Raw genomic sequence first — 19,272 nt, 5'->3', positions numbered from 1 at the left:
CATCCTCTGGGCACAGGCTGAGCTGAGCACTGAGACACAGCTGAGAATTAGAGAGAGAGTGAGAGCGAGCAGTGATGTGGAAATATGGGTGAGCATCAGAAAAAGACAGAAATAGAGCAATAAAGCAGTGAATTGGGCAGAGGCAGGGAGAGGGGGGAGGAGAAATGGAGACGGTCTTCCACTGAGGCGGTGATGCTTCGTGCAGGAAACGTTGCATTTCACTGAAAGAGAAAGCTCTTGTGTTTGGATGTGAGAAGCTTGTGGATTTTCTCCAGCCTGCGTCTCGGTGGAATTCTTTGTATCTGGATGCCAAACTGGACCAGACAGAGGATGCGACTGCAGCTGGATGCTAGGATCCATGTGGGCCTGTGATGTCTGCACTCCTCTCAGCAACCTTTTACCACGTAAGGATGACTCCGGCAGCTCTGACCCAGATTGTGGAGTCGTGGCTCTTCGCTGTGCGCCGCTCCTCGGGTGGTCTGCCAGTGTGATGTGGACTAGGCATGCCATACATCTCTGCAGAGACCTCTCAGCCCGTTGACTCCGCTGACATCAGTCTACGTGGATACAAACAGCAACCTGCAGGGTAAGGAGACAATGCTATGACCTGCATGCACTCATATCATCCTAAATGGGCTTTGTGTGAATTTGTTTATCCATTTTGTTTTGCTAGTCTAACAAATAATTAGGATTTTCTTCACAGAGGTTTTAAACAGGCCCACAGCATAGACTATAATGATAACTGGGTGCCATATTGTATGCAAGCACCATGCAGGATACATGTATAATGTATGAACTGGGAGATAACATGGTAAGCAACAAGTAAGCATGCTTTCCCCAAGTATTGGGGATTTAGGCCAGGATGGCACAGATAAAGAAGACCTAACTAAATAATTTAATTCCTTTTTGGTTTCTGAAAGCACTCAGCTTCATTCTCTTTGGAAGAAATTGGTGTCTGGGTGGTAAACTGTTCTTCTCACTAGGAAAGATAAAATGAGCCTCTCTAAATTCCTGCCACCTTTCCTTTGTCTGGTCAGTGTGGTTCAGATCAGGAGTGGGTGTAGTCAGAGATCAGAGGTCGGCTTGTTACAAAGGTACTGTTCAACAACATCATGTCACATGCTGGTGAGTGAGGGAGGGTTTTTTCCTCCATCAGAAACAGTAGGCTAAACGCCCGAGAAAGACATTTCTTATTCCAGTGGGTTTATTTAAAACAGTTGATTGTAAAGCTACTGAAACTGAGCTCTTCAGTTTACTTACTCCAATAGTGACTTTATCAGTAAGTTTGTCCTGTTATATGTTTTTATGTTTAGTTTCATAAACAACTGATTCTTGCAATTTTACTTCTTTTTTGTTTAACCAACATGCTTCAGAAAATTACAGAAGCACATGTTATTAATCAGGAGGTTGGAGGGGTGGTGGTGGAATTACTTAAAAGACCTTGAACTGGGAAACCAGCTTTTAACTCACTGAGCCCGTTTACATGCACACCAAATATCGTTGCCTGATTTCTGGCGTAATCAGAAGATTCAAATGATGATACAGGCAGCATAATCTGATATGCCTGGTATGCTTTTATCAGATACTGGCAGTTATCTGATATGAGAAATTGTATTAACATCCCTGGATTTTTCCTCATTACATCGATGTCTTTGCGCATGTAGATGCGCTTATCTGATTAATTTTGTCTTTTATATCTGCAAAAAATGGTGTTGCTTCTGTCTTTTTGACATCATCCATTAAAAAGGTGAAAGCGATGCGGTCACAGCATAAACAGAACAATTGAAAAACACGATGGCATCCAGCAGCAGGAAGCCAGTGTCCTCCTGCTGTGATCTGCAGGTTTTTGTTCTTGTTCTGTTCCTGTTTTATTTTGTAAAGTTTATTTCCCCTGTGTATTCTGTTTGCGTCACTTCCTGTTCACCGCTTCTGGTCTTCGCTTGTCACACGTGCTCCAGGTTTTCCGTGGTCCTGTGCCAGTTCATTGCCCGCATGTATCTGTGTTGGGTCTTAGTTTGGTCTTTGGTTAGTTCTGTTCCCAGTGTTCCTGCTTCTGCAGTATTTTCTCTGTAATTAACCTCCTCACATTTTGTACCCTCTGGTGACCTTCGTGGCCAAAAGTGCGCACGCACAAAAACTTCTATAAAATCATCATATCAATATTTTCCTGCTTTTCATAAATCATTTAAACAACTTCCACCCTGCTCAAAAAACCAAACATTCAATAATTTTTAGTATTTTAACCCTTCATATAAAAAATATTGACACTTCCATATGTCAAAGATTACAAAACCTTCATTTAATTCCATTTGTATTTTTTGTGGTGTCAGAAACCTCTGGGAACTTACATGTCAAAGATGTACATTTGAATTTATTTGAGTAAAGGGACAATGCATATCAATAAACATATACAATGTAAATATGCAGGATCATAGCAAAGTTAATTTCCACCATTAAGACTTAACCATTTAAAAGCCAGCTTAATTATTTATATTAATTATTTATATTTATTAAAAATCATACATACAAAACATTAAACATTTATTATAAAATAAAAAATAGGGATAGGGTTTTGGTGGTGATAAGAGTCTTGGATATGTCAAAGATCAGCAACTAAACTGATTTGATGTCATTAGTATTTTTTGTAGTACAGCTACTTCCTCTGGTGAGCCTTGTGGCCAAAACTGCTCCCACTGACTTCCATTAAAACTACACATTTTAACCTCACATTAAAGCAGCATTTCATTTTGTAGCAGTGGTGATATTTGACATTTTTGCTGAATTCTCACATGTTTAGCTTTGTTGCTTTTCCCAGCAATGCACCTTCCTCACAAGTTAGACCTCGTAAAGGTGACTGATCCGACTCTACAACCATATGTAATTATAACACCAACTGCTATTATTAGGGGAGAAACAATCAGCCAAACACAATATTCCTTACTTTGTGTGCTAAATTAATCTCGTCTTTAACTCTCTAGCTAATTTTTAATAAGAAGAACTCGGTGCTTTGTTCCAGAGGATGATGGCTGCCGGCAGGAGCGATCTCTGGTATCTTTCCATCTTGCTTGCTGAAGCCTCACGCTGAACATGCTTTGTTATTTCTTCACTGTGTTGTGTAGAGGATGTCACGAGTGGTCCATGATGTTCAGCAGCTTTGTTCAGTGTCTTCAAGTCTCTGGTTCTGATGCTGCCATCCCAGCAGATGGCTGAAAAGCTGCACTTTCCACAACAGACTTGTAGAAGATATGCAACGTCTTGGTGCAAACACTGAATGATCTTAGCTTCCTTAAGAAGTAGAGTCTACTTAAGAAGTAGAGTTTTCTTAAGAAGTAGAGTCTACTTAAGAAGTAGAGTTTTCTTAAGAAGTAGAGTCTACTTTGTTTGGTAAAAGGATGGTGACAGTTGTAGAAAAGTGACAGTAGTCAGAACTGTAATAAGCTGGTTATATTTGTGGCTTTGTAGCCGCTTAACTCGATCGCAAAACTCTAGCTCAAAGAGTGAACCAGTGATTTAAAGTAGGGGTGAGACAAAAGTGACAGCTGTGAATTACTGTGACTAAAGAAAAGTGAACAATTATGCCCTGTCCCTCATGGCGTAGATTACCACACACACTGAACTGTCACACTGATGTGATTACTCCTCTGACATGACAGTTTGGAGTGAAAAAAGAAAAGAAAAAAAAGATTAAGGTTATACTGAGAATCATTCACCATGTGCACCTACTTATAATGTTCAGTTTATTTCCCTCATTCAATAAGAAAGTATGTCTGAGTGTCTTATTATTGCAACATGGTTGACCTGGCAGGATGTATAAGCCTTTCAACACAAGCAGATTCAGTAGTTTAGAGCCGAAGGGGTAACCATTGTCCACATCTAATCCATATTTAAAGCCATGGGGTACATAATCTTAAGTATTCCAATATTAACCCTTAAAACTCCACTAAATGTCAGCTGTTTTTAGGAATGGTAGCGTGTAACTATGTGGGGTAAATTGTAATAGATAGTTTACCCTTTTTGTGATATTTCCAGGAATTTATATCCCGTCCAGGAGGTTTACAATCCACCCACAAAATGTAGTTTTTATTCAGAGACTCTATCTTGTATGATAACACCATTGTTTCTTACATTTTCATCATACAAAAATATTACATATTATCCCAGAAGTCACCTCAGTTTTTTAAGAATTATCAAGGATAATTTGAAGATGATCTGTTCATTGCTTGTGGAATAAGATTTGTAATAAAAGCGTAGCCACTGCCTCCGTAAAAGTGGAGGACGATGTTAGCAACAAGCTTGTCATCAAAGCAAACAACAGATAAAAACCAAGCTGACAGTCGTAATGTTGGTTGAGAATGAATACGGTATAAAAGAGAGTTGTTTTTCAGCTAGCCAAAAACATCACACCAAATTAATTTTTTTTCATGTTTGCCTGATGTGTAGTTTCTGCTAGCATCTTAGCTTTCACAAGGTCATTAGCACTCTGAGGCGGATGTCTGTCATCGTGCTTGGATCCTTTGCTACTGTCATTTACATGGTTGCATGTGACAACACACTAAAACAGCCTTTCGTCTAAAGTTGTGATGCTGTCAGATTACAGCTGTCAGAGCCCCACTGCTAATACTGACGAGGTTAAACCAACTTCATGGCTGCGTTATTGTACGAACATTTTTACACAGCTTCAGTGTCAGTCATTATGCTTCTCTCAGAAAGGTTTTTTACCATGTGACGATTTGAAAAACACAGGTACAGTTTAAACAATTTAATTTATGATTACTTAAATCTATAGCTGCTTCAGTTTTAGTCTTACTGCTCCAAGTAAATATAAACAACTACTCCAACAAACATTGGTAAGGCTTTGAATTACCTCTTGTATCCAAGATACAGTATTCAGTTTAAAAATCCTTGTTCAGCGTTGCTATGGGTCCGTAAAACAGTCTAAATGCACTTTAAAGGGATTTTTCTCATAGAAACAGACTGCACAAGAGATTAACCACTGATTACTTTAAAATTAAATTTACTGATTGCTGCATTGCTGGTATACAGGATGTTTTTAAGCCTGATGTGTTTACTCAGCAAAGTTTAGCTTACTAAGAGCATATTTCTAGCTGAATCATCCCCTGAATAAAAAACAGTTAAATAAAAAATAGTGGGTAATAAATAGCTCTTCTTTAAAGAGTGAAGTTGCTGCAGCATTAGATTAGAGGCTGAGACTGACGGATTGGTATCAACATTACAGCCAGTTAGAACATTTGCCGCATCAAGGATGCATAAAAAATAGCTTTGTGCCAAAAATATCCCAGCTACAAGCTATTTATGGGATGAAAGGATAAAGGGATGCATAAAATTTCCATGTTTAGCAGATGAAATAAAATCCTCTCAAACACTGTCCTGAATTAGATGAGTTCATGAGACAAAGTTATTTGTTTTAATACTTAAATATTTTCTATTTTCTGAACAAATCATTGAGTGCGACACTTGTTAAAAGCTACCTGGGAACTTTGCTGGCTGCTCATAATATAAGAGATTGTTTATCGTGGATCCCCATTAGCTACACTCATCGCTGCTGCTGTTTTCCCCACGATCCAACCCAATGTCCTTTCACAAAAATTACACCAATAATATGAAATACACCCGAAATCCATGAATGCAAACACACACACACACACACACACACACACACACACACACACACACACACACACACAGACATTTTACTTCAGTAATTAACTTTAGTCTTCGTTAGTCCTCTAAAAGCAACAATAATACTCTTATCGTTTTACACTGGCTCGGTCATTAGGCCAGGCTTTGTACCATCTTTTCTCTTTTATTGTTTATTTTATTGTTGTTTTGATGTTTTACTTTGTATTGTTATTTAACCTGTGCAGCACTCTGGGTACCTCCTGGTATGTGAAATCGTTATATAATTAAAGATTGATTTGATTTGATGAAAACCTAAAATTAATAAATTTCACACATCACTGTATCAACATAGTAACCGTATTAATAATATACTATTTTACCTACATCACAACATACGCTTGTCTCACCGAGATAATGCCAGATTCAAATTTTTAATGACATGAGTATTTTATTATCTTTCTTAATGTGTACTAAGTCAAATGTTTGAGCCTAAAAGTCCTTTATTCAATGAGGTGGTACAGTCATAAGCCTGGAAGGCCACCATATCAGCAGGATGTAATTTGAGGGAGAAGTATGTATTTGTGTATTACCCAGGGGGCAAAGTCTGGATGAGGTTATGTCCTAATTCCACCCAACATCAATGCCACAGGCTGAACAACTGCCTTGATTATACCAAATTACCCACCCACACACCCAAAGGGAGACATGTAATTACATTATTTACACTGGAGAGCTTTCCTCTCTGAGAGGTCCCCAAGTAAATAAATACTGGCCTCTTTTTTTATGTTTTATTTTTACTTCCATTAGTCATGTTCACAAAAAATTAATTAAATGTTTGTCTTGGTGACACTGAAGCAGAGAAAAAAAAAGGGTGAAATAATAGGTTCTCTGTGTGTGTGTGTGTGTGTGTGTGGGGGGGTGTTCTTGATAAATAATCTAAATAAAATGTTTATATGCAAAGGCATCTGAACATCTCTTCCTCCTCACAAACATAGCATCTGGTGAGAATGTACACAGCTTTTCAGACCACTGCCAGTGTCACTTAATAGGGTGGCAAGTTTAAAAAATAAATATAATAAATAAATAATAAATATATATACACACAGGTGCTCATCATAAAATTAGATTATAATGAAAAAGTTTATTTATTTATTATTATTATAATTTTGACATTCATTCCTCACAGACTGACATATTTCAAATGTTTATTTCTTTTAATTTTAATAATTATAACTAACATAAAAACCCCAAATTGAGTATCTCAGAAAATTAGAATATTGTGGAAAGGTTCCGTATTGAAGACACCTGGTGCCACACTATAATCAGATAATTAACTCAAAACACCTGCAAAGGCCTTTAAATGGTCTCTCAGTCTAGTTCTGTTGGCGACACAATGGGGAAGACTGCTGACCTGACGGTTGTCCAAAAGACGACCATTGACACCTTGCATGAGGAGGGAAGACAAAAAAAGGTCGTTGCTAAAGAGGCTGGCTGTTCACAGAGCTGTGTGTCCAAGCACATTAATACTGCACCCTGGAGAGGATTGCGAAACGAAACCCATTCAAAAATGTGGGGGAGATTCACAAAGACTGGACTGCAGCTGGAGTCGGTGCTTCAGGAACCACCACGCACAGACGTATGCAAGACATGTGTTTCAGCTGTCGCATTCTTTGTGTCAAGCCATGCTGGAACAAGAGACAGCGTCAGAAGCGTCTCGTCTGGGCTAAAGACAAAAAGGACTGGACTGCTGCTGAGTGGTCCAAAATTATGTTCTCTGATGAAGGTATATGTTGCATGTCCTTTAGAAATCAAGGTCCCAGAGTCTGGAGGAAGAGAGGAGAGGCACAGAATCCACGTTGCCTGAGGTGGAGTGTAAAGTTTCCACAGTCAGTGATGGTATGGGGTGCCATTTCATCTGCTGGTGTTGGTCCACTGTGTTTTCTTAGGTCCACGGTCAACACAGCTGTCTACCAGTTTTAGAGCATTTCATGCTTCCTGCCGCTGACCAACTTTATGGAGATCCAGATTTAATTTTCCAACAGGACTTGGCACATGCACACAGTCCCAAAGCTACCAGTACCTGGTTTAAGGACCATGGTATCCCTGTTCTTAAATGGCCAGCAAACTGGCCTGACCTAAACCCCGTAGAAAATCTATAGAGTATTGTGAAGAGGAAGATGTGATATGCCAGATCCAACAATGCAGAAGAGCTGAAGGCCACCATCAAAGCAACCTGGGCTCTCATAACACCTGAGCAGTGCCACAGACTGATGGACTCCATGCCATGCCGCATTGCTGCAGTAATTCAAGTAAAAGGAGCCCCAACTAAGTGCTGTACATGCTCATACTTTTCATGTTCATACTTTTCAGTTGGCTAACATTTCTAGAAATCCTTTTGTTGTATCGGTCTTAAGTAATATTCTAATTTTCTGGAATGCTCTATTGGAGTTTTCATTAGTTGTCAGTTATAATCATCAAATGAAAAGAAAAAAACATTTGAAATATGTCCATCTGTGAGGATGAATGTCTACATTATACAAGTTTCACTTTTTGAATAGAATTACTGAAATAAATCAACTTTTTCATGATATTCTAATTTTATGACGAGCACCTGTATATATGATTTGCTATGGTAGACAATTATGATTTCTAGAGTCATGAATGGCCTTTCTGTGTGGAGTTTGCATGTTCTCCCCGTGCATCCGTGGGTTCTCTCCAAGTACTCCAGCTTCCTCCCACTGTCCAAAGACATGCAAGTTAGGTAAATTGGTCACTCTAGGAATGAGTGTGAGTGGTTGTTTGTCTCTGTGTGTTGGCCCTCTGGTGGATTAGTAACCTGTCCAGGGTGTTCCCTGCCTCTCACCTGCTACTTGCTGGGTTAGGCTCCAGCTTCCCCACGAGCCTTAATGGATGAAGCCATATAGATAATGAGTCTCATTTTATTTAAAAACATATAAAAACTGATTATAGAGTTATTTTTGTGGGATAACATACCTCTTCTGCACTCTTTTCACAGTCTTCTGGACTGAGTGTCTTGCACCTTTTTGCAGGATGAGGACGACTGCTTTTTTCACCGTAGGTATGGACGGAGTTTCTGTGAAGAGCAAAGAGAATTTATTAAGCAAAGAGATGATACTGAAAGAGTATGCAAACAATAATCAGTACAAATAGAAATACAATTACAACCTGATCTTTTGTATGTCATGCTGGAACTGCTCAAGGCTCATTTTTATATGGACCGTATCTATGTTCTTCTGGAGTTTGGGATAGAAAAGGTCCACATGTAGCATGATGTGGTGAAAAGTTCCAGAAAGAACTTAAAATTCTGATTTTAGAGTAGCATAGCGAAGGCTTCTGCTTCTCTGATGGTATTGGGATCAAAGTCACCTAAGTCTCTTCTGCTCTGAAAACAGAGCAGAGATCTTCTCTGTGCTCAAACACAGTATTGATGGCACAGCTGTGAATGTTCTATCTGATGTTGCTGAATGTTGGCAATCGATAGGCCACCACTTTGTCAAGAACACCAATTCGTTTAGGTGATCTAGAAAAAAAGCTGGCAAATCCACTGAGGTCAGAAAAAATATTTTCACGTTGGAAATGTGAGAGATGGCCTGCTATATGATCAGGTTGAGCTGATGTGCATAGCACTGGATGTGGTGAGCATGTCGGTACATCTGGTATCTTCCTCTGAACACCTGCAGTGGCAGCTCTCACCACAGGTGAGTTTACTTCACTGATTCTCAGGAAGGATGGCAGCAAGACACTTTTTTAGTACAGAAGAAAGAGATTCAGCTGTAGCTGGCTGCAGAAGGATGAACTCAAAAAATCTTCCTTGTACATTGTTTTTGTCATCAATATAAAGCAGCACAAGCACGAGTTGAGACTGTGTGGACATATCCACTGTCTCGTCTGCCTGGATGGATGAAAAAAAATCACAGCCCTGGGCTTCAGTAATTATTTTTTCCCTTGCAACGGATGACATACAGTCCAGTAGCTCATTCTGTGCAGTTTTTGAAGTTCCCTTAAAAACATTGGCATTGTCAGGGTGCTCTTTGAACGCTCTTATCAAGAGAAGCTACAAAATCCACCAACCCGCGAATTATTCCAGGGTTTTCAGAGCTCTCACTTTCATCATGGTCATGTAAAGCCAGCTCAAAGGCTCCACAAAACTTCACAGTCTATTATTCTGGACAATATATGACTTCTTTTGTCACCTCTTTGTTGTGCCTTCTAAAACCAACACTGTAGCCTTCATCTAGCTCTTCAGAAGTGCTAACTCTGCCAAAGAATTTTAGCTTCATGCTATGTTCAGGATGGCTGCAGCTACTTTGGTGCTGTTGGCATTTTTTAGAAAGATGTTTTAGATCTTTTACTTCTGTTGTTGTCCACAACACTTCAGTGCCGACACTTTGGAACCGCAAGCAGGGAAAACAATAAAAGGCATTGCTAACATCACAGCTGACAACTTTGAGCAGGAGAGGCCATGGGAAAAACTCCCCGGTCACTTGCCTGTTGTTGTATTTTTTAATCTGGTTGGTCGGGACCAAGCTCCTTTAACCTCTTTTTTTGTTCACGAGAATGCCGCGTGAAAGGGTTTTCTTTTAAAGAAATTACTGAATTTTCTTTCATTTTCTCCAAAGCTGCCATTTCTTCTTCAGGTGTGTCCTCTCGCATTGATTAGTCATTAGCTCAGCGCTGTGATATTTACGTATATATTTATAAATATATATATATATATATATATATATATATATATATATACATATATATATATATATATATATATAAATAAAACTTTAAAAACTCTGGCGCCTAAAGGGTTAATAACTCTACTACCTTTTGGAGCCTTTCTTACCTGTCCAAAAGTCTGTCTCTGTTGTGATGCTTCGTTTCAAAGTTTCTTCGTACTTTGTATTACTTCATTACAGCCTTCACAGTCTCCACACAGAAGGCACACAGGCCCAACCGTTACATCTACAAACATATCAAACATATACTTAGTTTTCAAAGTCCACTTTTTATTTAGATATTTTTTTCTTTTAAGGAGAGGGGTTGTTGAAAGTCAGACATGTTCACAAATACTTTTTTTGCAAATCCAATTTAAAAATCACTTTTAGTTGTAATGAGTAATTTTACATTTGATGCCTGACGTCTGGTATGCTTAGAAGACCTCATTATAATATCCAGGGAATTTAAAATCCATACTCACCCTGTACCACCATTATGTAACAGTACTGATCTTTAGTTTAAACTGACAACTGTCCCTCTCCTCTGGATGATTTCTGTGTTTTACTGAAACCGGTAGGTAAACATTGACATTTATTTAGATTAGTAAACATGTTCTTAACACAGCTTATCCAAGAGTTTTTAATTTGAACCAAAATCCATCTGAACCCGCAGAGAAAATCAAAATACTAATACTGCAGATATACTGCAGTATGCTGTACTTTAGAGCTGGATCACCACCTGTCCTACAGGTTTTAGACGTTTCCCTGCGGCAGCACACCTCATCCACATGGCAGCTTGTTGTCAAGTTCTGCACAAGCTTCTTAATGACCCATTAATAATTTAATCAGGTTTATTGCAGCAGGTAAAAATGTAAAATATGCAGGACAGTGGCTCAACAGGATGAGTGATCCTGCACTAGTTCCCCAGAAAAGTCTGATGCACTTGTTCTTTAAATAACTTGATGTTTGAGAGGAGTACAGAAAATATTAATTAAAAACAAACAAACAAACAAAAAGAAAACAGAACAATATTTTAATTAACTTAGATCCAATACTTGTAGGCCCAATAATTTTTTCTTACATTCCTAAATCAGCACCAGCTGTACTTTTCTAATAAACAGACCCAGTAAAATCATGTTGTTTACAGTGGGTCTGATCCCGGTATAACGTCATGACAAAGTCACAGTGTATGGAAAACTGTGTTCAGTAAATTCAGTAAATCCAGGGGACCCAATCTGATGGAGTGAACATTATTTTTGTACAAATGCTGTGTAAGCTCGTTGCTAACATAGTTGCTAACATAAATTTTTCATAATACATTGACTAACCTCTCCAAGCGTATTTTTAAGGTGGATGAATAGAATAGAATAGAATAGAATAGAATAGAATAGAAATACTTTATTAATCCCTTCGGAGAGCCTCAGGGAAATTTGGGTACCAGCAGCAATACAACACCAACAGTAAAGCAGGACAAGCACAAGACACAATACATACAGGTACAAAGCAAAATAGAGGCAAATAGAATGCAATAAATATAACAATAATAACAATAAGATAAGTTAAATAAAACAATATAAACAAGCATTGCACACAGTAGAGGTGGTACAGATTCCCAGTTCACTATTGCACGTATAAGTTATTGCAACTGTTTGTATGGGTTATTGTGCATGTGTTGTATCAGGCGGACTGCACACCTCCCTCTCCCCCCTCCTTCTCCCCCTCCTGCCTAATGCAGAGTTGTACAGTTTGATGGCTCGGGGGACAAAGGAGTCTCTGAGCCGGTTGGTCCTACTCTTGGGGAGGAGCAGCCTGTTACTGGTCAGGCTTCTCTGTGCACTGATGACAGTGTGCAGAGGGTGACTGGCATCATTCACAATAGCCAGTAGTTTTTTTAGTGTTCTCCTCTCTGCCACTGTCACCAGGGAGTCCAGCTTCATGCCAACCACAGAGCCCGCCCGCCTGATGAGTTTTTCCAGCCTGTTAGCACACCTTTTTGTCATGTTACCCCCCCAGCAGACAACAGCATAAAAAAGCGTACTAGCCACCACAGACTGATAGAACATCCACAGGAGTTTCCTGCAGATGTTAAAAGATCCCAGTTTTCGCAGGAATTACAGACAGCTTTGGCCCTTCTTGTACAGGTGATCTGTACAGCATGTCCAGTCCAGCTTGTTATCCAGCCACAACCCGAGGTACCTGAAGTTGTCTACAATCTCCACCTTGTCGTCCCTGATGGTCACTGGACGTGGTTGTGGGCTGGACTTCCTGAAGTCAATAACCAGCTCCTTAGTCTTTGAGGTGTTAAGCTGGAGATGGTTTATCTGACTCCAGGTGACAAAGTCACTGACCAGATTCCTGTACTCGTCCTCTCCATTATCCCTGATACACCCCACGATGGCTGTGTCATCTGCAAACTTCTGGATGTGGCACAGCTCTGAGTTGTAACAGAAGTCTGAGGTGTAGAGTGTGAAGAGGAGGGGGGCCAGCACCGTCCCCTGGGGTGCTCCTGTGCTGCTAATAACAGTGTCAGATGTGATGTCCTGTAGCCTGACGTACTGCGGTCTCTCTGTGAGGTAGTTACCAATCCAGGACACCAAGCAGGGGTCCACCTGCATCTCCCTCAGTTTGTCCAGAAGCATCAGGGGCTGGATTGTGTTGAAGGCACTTGAAAAATCGAAGAAGAGGATCCTCACTGTGCCCCTCCCCTTATCCAGATGTACTAGGACACGGTGTAGAAGGTAGAGAATAGCATCCTCCACACCCACACCTGTGCGATAGGCAAACTCTAGGGCAGGCATGTCAAACTGGTCCAGCAAAGGGCCGTGTGGCTGCAGGTTTTTGTTCCAGCCAGCCAAGAGCACACAGTTTGACCAATCAGCTGTCTGAAGACTGAGATCAGTTGATTGAATCAGTCAAATCTGGTGTGCTGCTGCTTGGTTGGAACAAAAACCTGCAGCCACACGGCCCTTTGCTGGACCAGTTTGACATATGTGCTCTAGGGGGTCCTGGGCCTGTTGCACTTGGGGCTTGAGGAGATTGAGGATGAGCAGCTCCATCGTCTTCATCAGCTGGGATGTAAGTGCCACCGGTCTGTAATCGTTCAGCTCACCAAGACGGTTTTTCTTTGGAACTGGAACAATACAAGATGTTTTCCACAGGGTAGGCACTTTCCCCAGCTGTAGACTGTGGTTGAAGACATGCTGGAGTGGTTCCCCCAGTTCAGCAGCGCAGGTCCTAAGCAGACGAGGAGGCACTCCGTCAGGGTCTGCTGCTTTCCATGGGTGGAGCTTCCTCAGTTCTCCCCTTACCTGTTCTGCTGTTATGTGTGGAGGCTGTTGAGATGGGGGGAGGGGTAAAGGTTGACAGGGGGGCTGCACAGGGGATGAAGTCAGGGAGGTTGTGTACTGCAGTGGGGCAGGGGGGACAGTGGGCTGGTCAAAGCGGTTAAAGAAGATGTTCAGCCTGTTTGCTTCTTCCACTGTCCCCCCCGCTGTTATGGCCTTTGATCTGAAGCCTGTGATGGTGTTGACACCATCCCAGACCTCCTTCATACAGCTCTCACTCAGTTTATCCTCCATCTTCCTTCTGTAGGTGTCCCTCGCCACCTTCAGGCATTGGTTCACCTCCCGCTGTGCTAATTGCATTGCATCCCTGTCATGGTTCATGAAAGCCACCTTCTTCCTGTTGAGGGCAGCTTTGACATCTTGTGTTATCCAAGGTTTGTTATTTGGATAACAACGGACAGTCTTATTGGGGGAGACTACGTTCAGCGAAAAGTTGATGTAGTCCGTCAGACAGTGAGTCTGCTCCTCTATGTCCTCACTATGTTGTCTCAGCAGTACATCCCAGTCAGTGATGTCAAAGCAGTCTCTCAGAGCATCCTCTGCCTCAGGTGACCACTTCCTGATTGAACGTGTGGTTTTAGACATCCTTTTGACCAGAGGGGTGTACTGTGGCTGTAGGTGAACCAGGTTGTGGTCAGACTTTCCAAGTGGGGGGAGGGGGGTGGCTCTGTAGGCATCCTTCACATTGGAGTACAGCAGGTCTATTGTTCTGTTGTTCCTTGTGGGACAATCTACAGCCTGGTAGAAGGAGGCCAAGGTAGAGTCCAGGGAAGCATGATTAAAATCCCCAGATATGACCATAAACGCCTCGGGGTGCTTTGTCTGCAGCCTTGCTGTTACTGTGTGTATCTTCTCACAGGCAGCTGATGCATCCGCGCTGGGCGGGATGTAAACACAGAACACGATCACGTGACTAAGCTCCCTCTGCAAGTAATATGGCCGCAGACTAACGGCTAACAGTTCCAAGTCCTGGCAACACAGTTCCTTTTTCACTGAGACATGTCCTGGGCAACACCAACGTTTGTTCACATATATGATGAGCCCCCCACCTCTGCTCTTACCGCAGGCGTTCATGTCTCTGTCAGCTCTCACAGCAGTGAAACCCGGTAGATCCACGTTACTATCCGGTATCGCATCAGTGAGCCATGTCTCTGTGAAGATGTATAAGCTGCATGCGCGATAATTCCGTTGATTGTTCAGTGTCAACAGCTCGTCCATCTTGTTAGGTAGTGAGTTGACGTTCCCCATTAGTACAGAGGGGATCACTGGCTTAAAACGTCGTTGAGCAGCCTTTAGCTTAGATCCTGACTTGCAGCCTCTGTACCTCCTCCTCAGCTCTGTTGGTACGTTGTGCTGCATTCCGACGTTAGTCTTCCATGAAAAAAGTTCCTCTCTTGAATAAACAAGGTGACGTGCAAGTGCCATGCTAGAGTTAAAAAAAATATTCAATAGAATCAAAAAATAGGATATATATATATATAAAATAAGGAATAAAACAATAAGAAAGAAAGAAAGAAAGAAGCACTCGGGTGCGTAAGAGACATTGGTAAGGCAGCCGTTTCCTGCAGCGCCATTTAAAAAAACAGAAAAAAAAAAAGGTGGGTGTGGTGTATCCATACTCCTGGATTTTTATACCACAGATGTTCCGGTTCGCTGCTCTTTATTAAGTTTTAATACCCTAAAGTTATAGACGCTGTAGCAACGACTGTGTTCACTGGCGCTGCAAACGTGACGTTACCTCAGTGTTACGTCTGGGAAAATGGCAGCAGACAGGGGATCAGACAGAGAGAAGACCATGAAAAAAAGAGTTTCAAATCGTGAGTTTCAAGTCTTTTGAATGCGAGTCCGAGTTGAGTCTCAAGTCACTGGAAATACGACTTAAGTCAACAGAGATGGGGACTCGAGTCCCCATCTCTGTTGAAATTTGACACAGGTTGTCAGGCTGCATCAGGCTGCTAGAGAACGAGTAAGGTACATGATCGCAGGCCTGTGATTGACGTGCTAATGGCAGTGCATTGTGAGACGTGCAGTATATGGAGGTGAGTGCACTCTTATTAGCATGCCAGCTCTATTAGTGATTAGATATATAATCATGTGGGCCGAAGATAATTCATTCAAGACCTGGATGTGGCCCGCGGGCCATGAGTTTGACATACGTATTTTAAATTATAACCTCCTTCTCTGTCCTAAATTTTTTTTTAATGTTTCCTTGAAGAAATTGTTTCTTGCTTTGCACATGAGAAGACCTGGTTCCAGTTTGACCAGGTCCCCTGATTTTAGCGTATTTCTTTTTTGGAAAATAATGTTTGTGTGCTCGCTAGGACCTACATTGCGTACAGTTCTGATTGCTCTCTGTTTTAGAATATATAATGGTTTCACATTGCTTTTATAAGTGTTACCTCTAGACTTCCACATCATAGCTCAGGAACTTAAGACCATAACGTAGGAAGAGTTCTATACTGTATATTTTAAAGCCCTGATATACACATTGGTGAAAGAAACACCTGCTAACATTCAGATTTTGAGTGAGGACAAGACAGAGTTTTAAGATAGTTTTGGCTGTCAAATATTAGTGCTGTAATTAGACAATGCCCAGTAGATCTGGATACCCAGAGACGATGTTTTTAGAGCTTGTTTGCTTTAGAGATTCCAAAATCACTCTAATGTTGTGGGTTGTGCAGCTTATGCTGGAGAATCCTGTGCTGAACACACAAAAGATGCTGGAACACATCAACTGCTCATCCCACTTAAATACAATACTTGAAAGTAGCATTGATTTGCATTAAGAAATACTTTGTCAGCTCCAAAAGGTTGTCTTTTTAATGACACTTCCACCTTTTACTGTGAAATGGCCCTGAAGGACACATAATATTACCAACCATAATAGCTCAGATGGAGGCTTTGTAATGACAGCGACGCCTCAAGAACAAAAAGACAACTGCAGCTAGCTCCTAGGTCCACTGGTATGAGTTAGCAAGTCCAAAGTAGCCCAATTATATCAGAAAAGCTCATAGATTACAGTGCAATGCTGCTCCTTAATGCTGCTTCAGCTTACATGTTCATCCCCTGGGACTAAGAGGTAGTTACTGGATATAACATCGGTCCTGGGAGAACACTGAGTAGACATGCTAAAGCTAGCAGAGGGAAAATATTTATTGGTTGGTACGTGTGCCCAAGCTAAAAAACATCAGTTTAAATTGATTTGTGTATAATCATATTAAACACAGCAGCATCCATCACCTGTTCAGAGTTGAAAGATTAGTGGTGGTTCTACATGAACTTTGTTCCTACATTTTACAGAACTGTGTTTGGACACACAGCAGATAGAAAAATTTTTCAACTCAACAAGGCAGTGGTATGTCTTCAGTCCTGTTTGCATGTTATCTGTTGGATTTCATTTTTATGTGGATCCACTTAATTTCCCATCAAACTATGAGCTATAGACTCCTGCCCAGAGGATTCTCCAGTTACAGTATTTGGTTTGCAGTGCATTTCATAATGCTGCTTATGCTTTTAAATTACTGACATGATAGATTGTTGTGAGTCATGAAAAGAACTAAAATAGCTAAGCAAATTACATTTTAACATTTTTTACTCTTAATGTCTACTTCCAATAAACTGCTGTAAAAACTTTATAAATTAATATTTTTCTGCTTTTTTTCTATATAAATCTCTTTAAAAAACCTTCTAAAAATCTACTAAACACGGGAAATCTTTGAGGATTTCACCCCTTCAAATGCTAGCTTGATCACTTGTTGCTTTATATTACGAAAACAAGAAAACACAAAAAATGATTATTTTCCATCGAATAAATCCCAGTCGAATCAGCCAAAATATTGACTTTGATGCATTATTAGTTTTTATGAAGCAGATTTGAAATGTACTACTCTCCTAAAGACGCACTACGAAATTTTTGCAGATTTTCTCAGTGATGATGCGCCCCCTACCGACGGCTAGACCAGCATCCATCTTGCATCCTACCTGCACTGTAAGCTCCTTCCAGCTAGTCTGATGTTTGACTCTTGTCTTATTTATTTCTCTTTCTCTTTCTCTCTTTCTTTTCGAGACAATGTCTTCTTTTTTTCTTTTCTTTGCTAAAAAGTTGTGTAGTTGTATAGTGTGCTTTGTCAGTCTCAGGATGCTGCTGGGCAGCGACATCCCCGAAAATACACATGAAAGATGTCACTGTGCCATCAAAGAAGTCCAGAACACAGGTTTTAAAGTCGGAAAGTTACATAATGCATCTTAAAATGCGAGCTTCAATACTTGTTTTTCAGAAAAAGAAAATAATAAAAATAATTTTCCTATTAGAGATCAACAACAGAGAACAACATTTGATGCATTTTTAGATTTTGTGTGGTAAATTTGAAATTTAGTACCCTTTCAGACAAAAATGTCAACTTTAAATAGTAATATAATCAAACTGACACTTAAAGGGTTAGTTATTAAACATTTGAATTAAAAGATTAAATTCCAAAAACTTAAATTCATAAAAAAATACAAAGCGGATTTTTGGACGTTTTTTTCGTCCGTGATGACTCCAGAGGGTAGTTATTTTTCCACATTCGTTTTACCTTTTAGAAAAATTTAAAGTTGAATTTCAAAATTTGTCAAGGCAGAGATTTTGTTATAAAAAAAAAAAAAAAAACAAACCCAAAATGATGTCCAGATGAAGAAATTTGCCCAAATGTCCAAGTGATGCATGAGGGTTAAGACTATGGTTCAGTTAGTGATTGCTCTGCGTGTCTCTGCCTAAACCCTTTATGTCTTACTGTGAGAGCAAGTATTTAACTCCCACTGAGCTGCAAGAATAGATGAAACTCATCACTGTAAAACAAACAAACAAACAAAAAAACACAACAGGCCTTTGCTGCCAATGGTTACTTTTGTACTTTGGTGAGATCTTGTCCAAAGAACTGTGTGTCACCGAGTGTATTAAGTCTAAGAATAGAGGCCCTGCAGTGTAATGAGCCCATAATGACGCACATTTACAGCGGCTCATCTTAGCGTTTGTGTCGTTTCTGTTTAATGTGACGAGAAATTACTTGCTGTTTTAAGACATCTGCAGGGCTTGCATAGAAACGAGCTGATCCATAAATATCACAACAGCAGAGGAGCATTTGAAGGGTTTCCAAGCTGCAGCTCTTAAATAAAAGTGAGAAATGACATGAATTTATGAAATGGTTTTACAAACCTGTATAATCTGTCACCAAGGATTTTGCACAAAAATGAATTAATGAATTATTAAAAAAAAAGAAAGAAAGAAAACTTTACAGTGTGTTTTATTATTTGTGTTGGATGAAAAATCTTGATTTATTTATCTGTATATTTATTTATTTAACACATGGAGCTGAGGTGTGAAGGTGATTAATTATGACACTTAAAGAAAATGAATGAAGAACTCCATCTACTGGCGATCTGTTGAGAAACACGTTCATGTTTTTCTTAATGTAGAAAGAAAAGAGAAAAAAAGATTAGTAGGAACCCAGCAGAGAGCTGTTGTAAAAATAAAAAGCCTGCTGCAGTGAGAACCCACGTTTCCAACATCGTATTATTAAATC

The 19,272-nt window shown here is 40.2% G+C and overlaps 1 protein-coding gene across 3 annotated transcripts in view; it reads left to right on the top strand.

Moving 5' to 3' along the window:
• Positions 1 to 19,272, top strand: part of LOC121650088 (nck-associated protein 5-like) — a 97,785-nt gene continuing 78,513 nt past the window's right edge. For all 3 annotated transcript variants that reach the window (XM_042001376.1, XM_042001377.1, XM_042001378.1), the window contains exon 1: positions 1 to 586. The gene's annotated coding sequence lies outside the window, so the exon portion shown is untranslated. The remainder of the gene's footprint in view (positions 587 to 19,272) is intronic.

This window comes from Melanotaenia boesemani, chromosome 12 (assembly GCF_017639745.1).
Source record: "Melanotaenia boesemani isolate fMelBoe1 chromosome 12, fMelBoe1.pri, whole genome shotgun sequence".
Classification (NCBI taxonomy): domain Eukaryota; kingdom Metazoa; phylum Chordata; class Actinopteri; order Atheriniformes; family Melanotaeniidae; genus Melanotaenia; species Melanotaenia boesemani.
This window is presented reverse-complemented; position numbering and strand designations above follow the sequence as displayed.